Below are 8,156 nucleotides of genomic sequence, written 5' to 3'. Positions count from 1 at the left end.
TTTCTTTATTAATTTCATGCAGTATGGTGTGCATTGGAGGTTAGATGCTATCGAAGATGAGGCAAATATGGATTATTGGTGAACATTAATAGTTAACATACATGTGGTTTGGTATGCAGAACCACCACTTGTTAAGTTGATAGCATTCAAGGTAGTTGTTGGTGGTCAAGATGCAGCCAAAGATGAAAAGCATGCTAGTGCTCCACCGAATGATAATGTAAGTTTATGCAACTATTACATTCAAAATATATATTATATAAGTTGATGAATGTTGTACTAATATATATTTACTTGTTTTCGAGTACTGATGTTGATTAGATTAATTGTGTGGAGGGAAAATTGGATGAATTAAAGAAATATATGGCTGACAAATTTGATGAAGTGAAGCAGGAGATAACTGTTTGAAGCATGATGCTTGGTTCTCTTATTGACTAACTAAAGTATCAGGTATCATTTTACACTAATTCATAGAATAAGGTTATAAAACTATAGGGGTGATTGCATGTTTTCATAAATTATACTTTAGGTGTTACATTATTATCGAATTCTATACTTTTATGTAGAGATGACTTTTTGTTAGTTTTTGGAAACCACAAAATAACCATTATGCTATGCAGGCTGAACATAAAGTGCATACACAGTTACCTCCCTCTTTGGTGCAATGGTCATCCCCATTGGCATCGTCTTATGGCGAGCAAGGACGAATGGATTCTGCATAAGAAAAAGAATATGATACTCCAATGGACGGTGCCAATGGTAAGAAAATAGATGAAGATTGTAAAGCATCACTCAATCCTATCGTACCTGATGGACCCCATATAGATGATTCATGGGCTTTGGTGTCGTACACTCATGGATATTAGCCATTGTAAATGGGATCGGATAATAACACTTTAGTCGATAGTCCACAACATGAGCCATCCGTGGAACATGAGAGTGAAGTGGAGCCTGTGATGCACGACCCTTTTTTAGCTATACATACATTTCCACAAATAAACTGCCCCAGGCTAATTATTGTAGATGATTCTACACAATAATTATGATCATAATTATGATGGAGAAAATGTCAATTTAAGTTGAATGGATTCAAAAGGATGTTACTGCATGGAGCGAAATTATAAATTCTCCCATTTTCATCCATTAAACAATATTTAAGTACTTGAAAAGTATGTTTTAAACTGTCAAGTTCTAGATATTTAGTTACCGAGATCTGATTATGAGTTTTTAAAAGGTAATTATCAATTTGAGATGTTGTTCCTAAAGGGCCTAATGAATTCTTAATTGGAGGATCTCTTTTAATTGATTCTTTTATTACATTGTAATATTTTACATAATTGAATGGACCCATTTGAAAACAATTAAACGATGACAAAATTATCAAAGATTGAGATTCTTTACTTCTATTCAACAACGTAGAAATAGTTCCTTGATTTTGGCTAAGTGATTGTCGAATCCTTTCCTTGGAATAAATAGATTAAAATGGATTGGTACGGTTTGACCTTTTATCAGAGATCAATCTTGAGCCTAACGGACCATTCCTTTTTCTGATATATGAAATATGGGATTTCACTAAGTTTATTCTTAAGAAATCTCGAATCATACCATTTGTCCTCACTTCAACAAAGGAAGTGTGGACCTCTTCGATAGAAGAAGTTTTTTTGTCTTGGTCCCAATTCAACACTAAACAAGTCTGAACTAATTGAATGCCTGTGCTAGAAATGACTTGCTTTTTGGTAAGAGATGGACATTACTATATGTAAATTCTTATGCATGGTATACATTGGTATTCTAGTGCATTTCTCCCTCTGAGTCATAATAAATATGTTTTCGAACCTTTTCTTTAAAATTTAAAGTGTATGATCCCACACAAATTTCAGCAATAACTTGTTCGGATTCTACACATTGATTATTTTAAACTAAAATAGAACTTTTTGGTGGAATAGTCACGTTATGTATAATATCTTCACTCTCAATAGTTACATACATGTTTATATAACATAGAAAAGCAGGATGCCCATGACGTGTACGTGTAGGATGAACCAAATCTTGATTGAATTTTATTTTTCAATTAGAAGGGGCTTGTACATGTTTTTCAGTACCCCCTGTGAATACCCCACCGATATGAAAAGTTCTTAATGTTAGTTGAGTGCCCGGTTCCCCAATAGATTGACCCGCAATAATACCTACAACTTCTCCCAATTCGACTAGGTCGCCATGAGTAGGGCTCCGACCATAACATAATCGGCAGATCCGAGGCGTGCTCTTACAAGTGAAAAGAGTCCGAATATATATTGGTTGTGTTTGAAAGGTTATGAATCGATTAACAAGTCCAATCCTAATATCTTGATTTTAGATGGAAATACATCGAGGGCCTATATATATATCGTCTGCTAATACAGGACCAATCAACGTTTGGATAAAAATTCTTTCTGGCATCATCCCATTACGAGGACTCACAGAATACTCTGGGTGGTGCCACAATCTGTTCTATGTACAACAATGTGTTGAACTACTTCAACAAGTCTGCGTGTAAGATATCCAGCATCTGATGTTCGTATAGCAGTATCCATAACTCCTTTATGAGCTCCATAACAAGAAATGATATATTCTGTTAAAGACAATCCTTCATGTAAATTGCTTTGAATAGGTAAATCAATCATTTGTCCTTGTGGATCCGACATCAACCCTCTCATACCTACTAATTGGTGTAATTGAGATGCATTTTCTCTAGCTCCCGAAAAGAACATTATATGGACTGGATTAAAAGGGTCTGTCATCCTAAAATTAGGATTTATTTCTTATCGCAAATAGTCACTTATAGCATACCATATCTCAATAGATTGTCGTAATTTTTCTACCACATGTACATTCCCATAATAATGGTGTTTTTCCAAAATCAAATCTTGTTGTTCAGCATCTTGGACTAGCCATCCCTTAGAAGGTATTGTTAAAAGATCATCGATTCTTAACGAAATGGATATAGCGGTGGCTTGTCAGAACCCCAGATTCTTTACTTGATCCAAGATGTGTGATGTATATACCATTCCAAAATGGTCTATTAATCTACTAATAAGCCGTTTAATGGCAGTTCCATCTATCACTTTATTGTGAAAGGTCAGATTAGCTAGTTCTGCCATAAATATCTCCATATTCCGCTGAGTAGGGTTCGCCAATGGGTTTGAGTCAATGATTGGAAAACTTCCTTTTCTTGATCTTGATTCGCGTAGAAATTTAGGAACTATGGTCCTACTTGAATCGAAGAGACTTGAATTGACACTGGTGTCATAGAATTTCAATATTTTAAACTATGATGTATGGTAGGTGTAGAAATTTTGTTGAAATGAGTTAATTACCGAACCTAGCCACTGAGGCCGAATCCAAAGTTTTTTATTTGTGAGCATATACATTAAGCTATTTTCTTGGTACGTACTTAAAAAATATAGGAACTAAGCTAGCACATCCAATGCATGGCCACTAATGGTCTATTCACATCTGGCCAATTTTTCAATGGCACTAGACAACTTATAATGTATAATGGGCAGCACCATGATTGCTCCAATGGCACTGAAAATGTTCCATACCCACCAGATGTTAGCATTGGAAAGCGGTGTTCTCAGCATTGATTAGTCATTTGCTCATTCATCAGGGAGCTTCGTCTATGATGGCGTGAATGATAATAGAAGACCGATTCAATGGATTGTGGCATGCAACAATACAATCAATGTCCTGCGTATTTTGCTGGTGCTTAATGTTTTCCGATTATACCAGAAATCTTATAATTATAAGAACATGTTATAATTGGATTTATTAGATTGTTTTATCAACAATGTTGGGTCAGAACCCCCCTTTAACTCTGCGCCAATGATTTTTTTATTATTAGTGAACAATAATTGAATAATTCCTTCATATTCATAGAGATAGAGGACATAATTCACATGGATATAGTAAGTCTTGCTTGGGCTACTGTAATGGTAGTCTTTACATTTTCCCTTTCACTTATAGTATGGGGCAGAAGTGGACTCTAAAAGTACTACTAATTGAATTTAGGAACCAAATTGTATCAATTTTTTTTATAGGTTTTCTTGCAAAGCCTTTTTTTATTTTAATTTCACTATTTAAATTAAAATTCCATTTTGATTTAAATAGTGGAGTAATGGATTCTAGTGGAGTAATGGATTCTATGAATAATATATGAACTCTTTCAACCAACAAATATTGCAATTATTCCCATGTTTGTATTTCAAAAGGAATACAAATGGTAGGAAATTGATTCCAAACGTATTCTTCATAACTTTTCTATTTCGATGACCCGACTCTTACCAAAGTTTTATATGGGCAATGGGAAAGAACGGAACCTTTTTCTTTTATTTTGTTTTATTTCTTCTACTGTTCAAAGAGAAAAGAAATATGTTATTACATGGATACATATTTTTTATGGGAAACAACACAGTGGTTGTCCAACGAGATACTACAACTCCACATTATAAAATATTGTCTTGGACGAGTCACATATTGCGCACTTACCGCTTGTTTTATTATGTGGTTTATTATACAATACAATGACAATACTGTATCTTCAGACAGTAAACTCTATACAACACAATGACAATACTAGATAGTATGGTAGAAAGAAAAATATGAATCTTTCTTTCTACCATACTATCATCGCTCATAAAATACTGCTGATTCTATTTTGTTCATTTCATTCATTTAATAGCGAAATTGGAATCCTTTTCATTTTATTTCTTTTCTTCAATCATTGATAAGAACTAAAAAGTCAAGTTTAATTCAAATTAACTGCTCTGACTTACCGTTTTTACGTATATTATAAGTAAAAAAGAAGTAGGAACTAGAATGAACAAGGCAGTAGCAATAAATGCAAGAATATTGACTTCCATAATTTCATCATTTCATTTTTCTTTAATTGGCAATAACATGGGATTTAATCCAATAGAGATGATAAATCCTTCATCTGTAAATTCAATGGGATGAATTACATCTCGATGTAATTGAATCGGATCAATATCATGAATAACAATATCGCTAAGAATGGAACAATATAACATAGGAAGATCTATTATCCATACCGACTTTAAAGGTTGATTCCTAATCCAATAAAAAATTCCTTTAAATTAATTTAAATTTCAAATTTAAATTTTGATTTATCATTCTTTTCCCTTCTTTTTTTTTCTATAACTTACCGCCTTCCTCGTACAATCATCTAATGGAGTATCATCTAACCGCTGTTACATTGACGTTACTGTTGATTTTAACCAAACCCAAACAAACAATCAAAATGAAAAAAAAGAGGGATCTAGTTGGGAATGAAATTCGGCTATTTGTACTCCCTTTCATGCAAAAATGGAGAGATAAATTGGTGTATTTTTGTTATTTTATTGGATTTGGATCCATCGGGACTGATGGAGCTCAAACCCATAGCTTCCGCCTTGACAGGGCGATGCTCTAACCAATTGAACTACAATCCCAAGAAAATAACATAATAAAATAAAGTGTACAGTATACCTATTCTTAATGGTTTCATTCAAACCCTTTCGATTTAGATTTTAGATTAGAATTATCATGTTGGAACGGAGAAGTGAGTGATATATTTCTATCCATATGGATATGCACTTTAGCCAAAGCGGCGTGGATTACTAATAATCTTTTCGTTGTTGCCAAATCAATTGGATAATCAACCTTTCAATGAAAAAGTTTGTTTTTTTTTATTTTACTCTTGTCCTTAGCCTTTACACTTACCGATCCTGATATGAATCTAGATCGTTAGAAAAATCAGAATTTGTTGGAAAAAAAAAATTAAATAGAGTAACTAAATAATGGTAGATATATAAAAAAAATTTACTTTTTTTTTGTTGGGATCGAGCATTGTAGGAAAACAACAAATGGGTTATATCATGGTGGATCGGTGAATTATTAGGCCAAGCTAGATTTGAACTACCGTAGGCATATTGCCAACGAATTTACAGTCCATCCCCACTAACCGCTCAGGCATCGACCCATGGCCGTAAGAAGCAATTTCATGCTCATTGATAATCCATGATCAACTTCCTTTCATAGAACCTTACCCCCAGGGGAAGTCGAATCCCCGTTGCCTCCTTGAAAGAGAGATGTCTTGAACCACTAGATGATGGGGGCATATTTGCACCGCCATCATACTATGCTCATAGTATGAATAGTTTTTTAAAATTGTCAATATACAATATAATATAATGGGAATGGTATGATTCAATACAAAGGATAGCACTTTTCGGTGAGTAATTGGTCTACCATAAAGGGGGGTTAAACCCCATTCTTACACTTTCATTCATCGATTTACTCATTGTTAAGATCAGGCGGGCATATTTCTACCTCACACTAAGATAGGAAATTCATATAAAAAAATGATAAGTTATTGAATTTTTTTTCTCTAAATTTATTTTTTGGTTCAGAGGATAGGCCGAATTTCTTTATCAACGATTACTTCGATGAAATATTTTGAGGCTATGTTGAATTGGTAGGTACATGTATCAATCAAATGAATTTTGTTATAATGGAAAATAATAAATTAGGGTTGGCCTGTCTAAAAACAATTCATTGCATTGATATTTATCAAATCCAATATCAATAAACCTTTTTTTTACCTACACTTACTAGTATATTCTATACTCACTAGGTAAATCAAACTGAGCGTTCCTGAACGACCCACTATGCGTCTAAGATATATCTATTACATAGATTATAACGTATAAATGTATAAGATATGTCTATAGACATATAACATGTACTTATTCATAGTAACTAGCAATTTATTTAGGAGTTGAAGTAAACGGGCCTTTTTAACTCAGTGGTAGAGTAATGCCATGGTAAGGCTTAAGTCATCAGTTCAAATCCGATAAGGGGCTTTGGTTTTTTCATAAAACTCCAACGGTAGTATTTACATTTATAGAGATATTGTTACCATTTGTAATAAAAAAGTAACAAACCATAAAATGTAATTGTAATATACATGGTTTAAGTGGTTATTAAGAATAGGAAAGGATAACTGAATTGAGTTCAGGGATTTTACTTTGCTAGGTCAAATTAGAGACCAATAATTTTTTTTTATATTTGAAACCTATTTGAAAGAAGGGGCAATGGACGAGAAATCAAATCATACATAAATGATAGAAACCCCAACATCCTGAAAATACTATGAGGTGCTCGAAAATGGTTGAAGTAGTTGAATAGGAGGATCACTATGACTATAGCCCTTGGTAAATTTACCAAAGACGAAAATGATTTATTTGATATTATGGATGACTGGCTACGGAGGGACTGTTTCATTTTTGTAGGTTGGTCTGGTCTATTGCTCTTTCCTTGTGCCTATTTCGCCTTAGGGGGTTGGTTTACAGGTATAACCTTTGTAACTTCATGGTATACCCATGGATTAGCAAGTTCCTATTTCGAAGGCTGCAACTTCTTAACCGCCATAGTTTCTACTCCTATTAATGGTTTAGCACACTATTTGTTGTTACTATGGAGCCCTGAAGCACAAGGAGATTTAACTCATTGATGTCAATAAGGCGCTTTCGGAATAATGGGTTTCATGTTACGTCAATTTGAACTGACTTGATCTAATCAATTACGACCTTATAATGCAATCGCATTCTCCAGTCCATTTGCAATTTTTGTTTTTTATTCCTGATTTATCCGCTAGGTCAGTCTGGTTGGTTCTTTACGCCAAGTTTTGGTGTAGCAGCAATATTTTGATTCATCCTCTTTTTCCAAGGGTTTAATAATTAGACATTGAACCCATTTCATATGATGGGAGTTGCTAGGGTATTGGGCGCTGCTCTGCTATGCGCTATTCATGGTGCTACCATAGAAAATACTTTATTTGAAGATGGTGATGGTGCAGCTTTTAACCCAACCCAAGCTGAAGAAACTCACTTAATGGTCACCGCTAACCACTTTTGGTCCCAAATCTTTGGGGTTGCTTTTTCCAATAAACGTTGGATACATTTCTATATGTTATTTGTACCAGTAACTGGTTTATGGATGAGTGCTCTTGGAGTAGTTGGTCTAGCCTTGAATCTATGTGCCTATGACTTCGTTTCTTAGGAAATCCATGTAGTGGAAGATCCAGAATTTGAGACTTTCTACACCAAAAATATTCTCTT

The 8,156-nt window shown here is 34.0% G+C and overlaps 1 pseudogene; it reads right to left on the bottom strand.

Annotated features, from left to right (window-relative positions):
* Positions 1-1,695: 1,695 nt before the first annotated feature.
* Positions 1,696-3,137, bottom strand: LOC132799889 (DNA-directed RNA polymerase subunit beta''-like; annotated as a pseudogene).
* Positions 3,138-8,156: the final 5,019 nt, after the last annotated feature.

This window comes from Ziziphus jujuba, chromosome 11 (genome assembly GCF_031755915.1).
Source record: "Ziziphus jujuba cultivar Dongzao chromosome 11, ASM3175591v1".
NCBI lineage: Eukaryota > Viridiplantae > Streptophyta > Magnoliopsida > Rosales > Rhamnaceae > Ziziphus > Ziziphus jujuba.
Note: the sequence above shows the minus strand (reverse complement) of the source record. Positions and strands in the feature narration are given on the sequence as shown.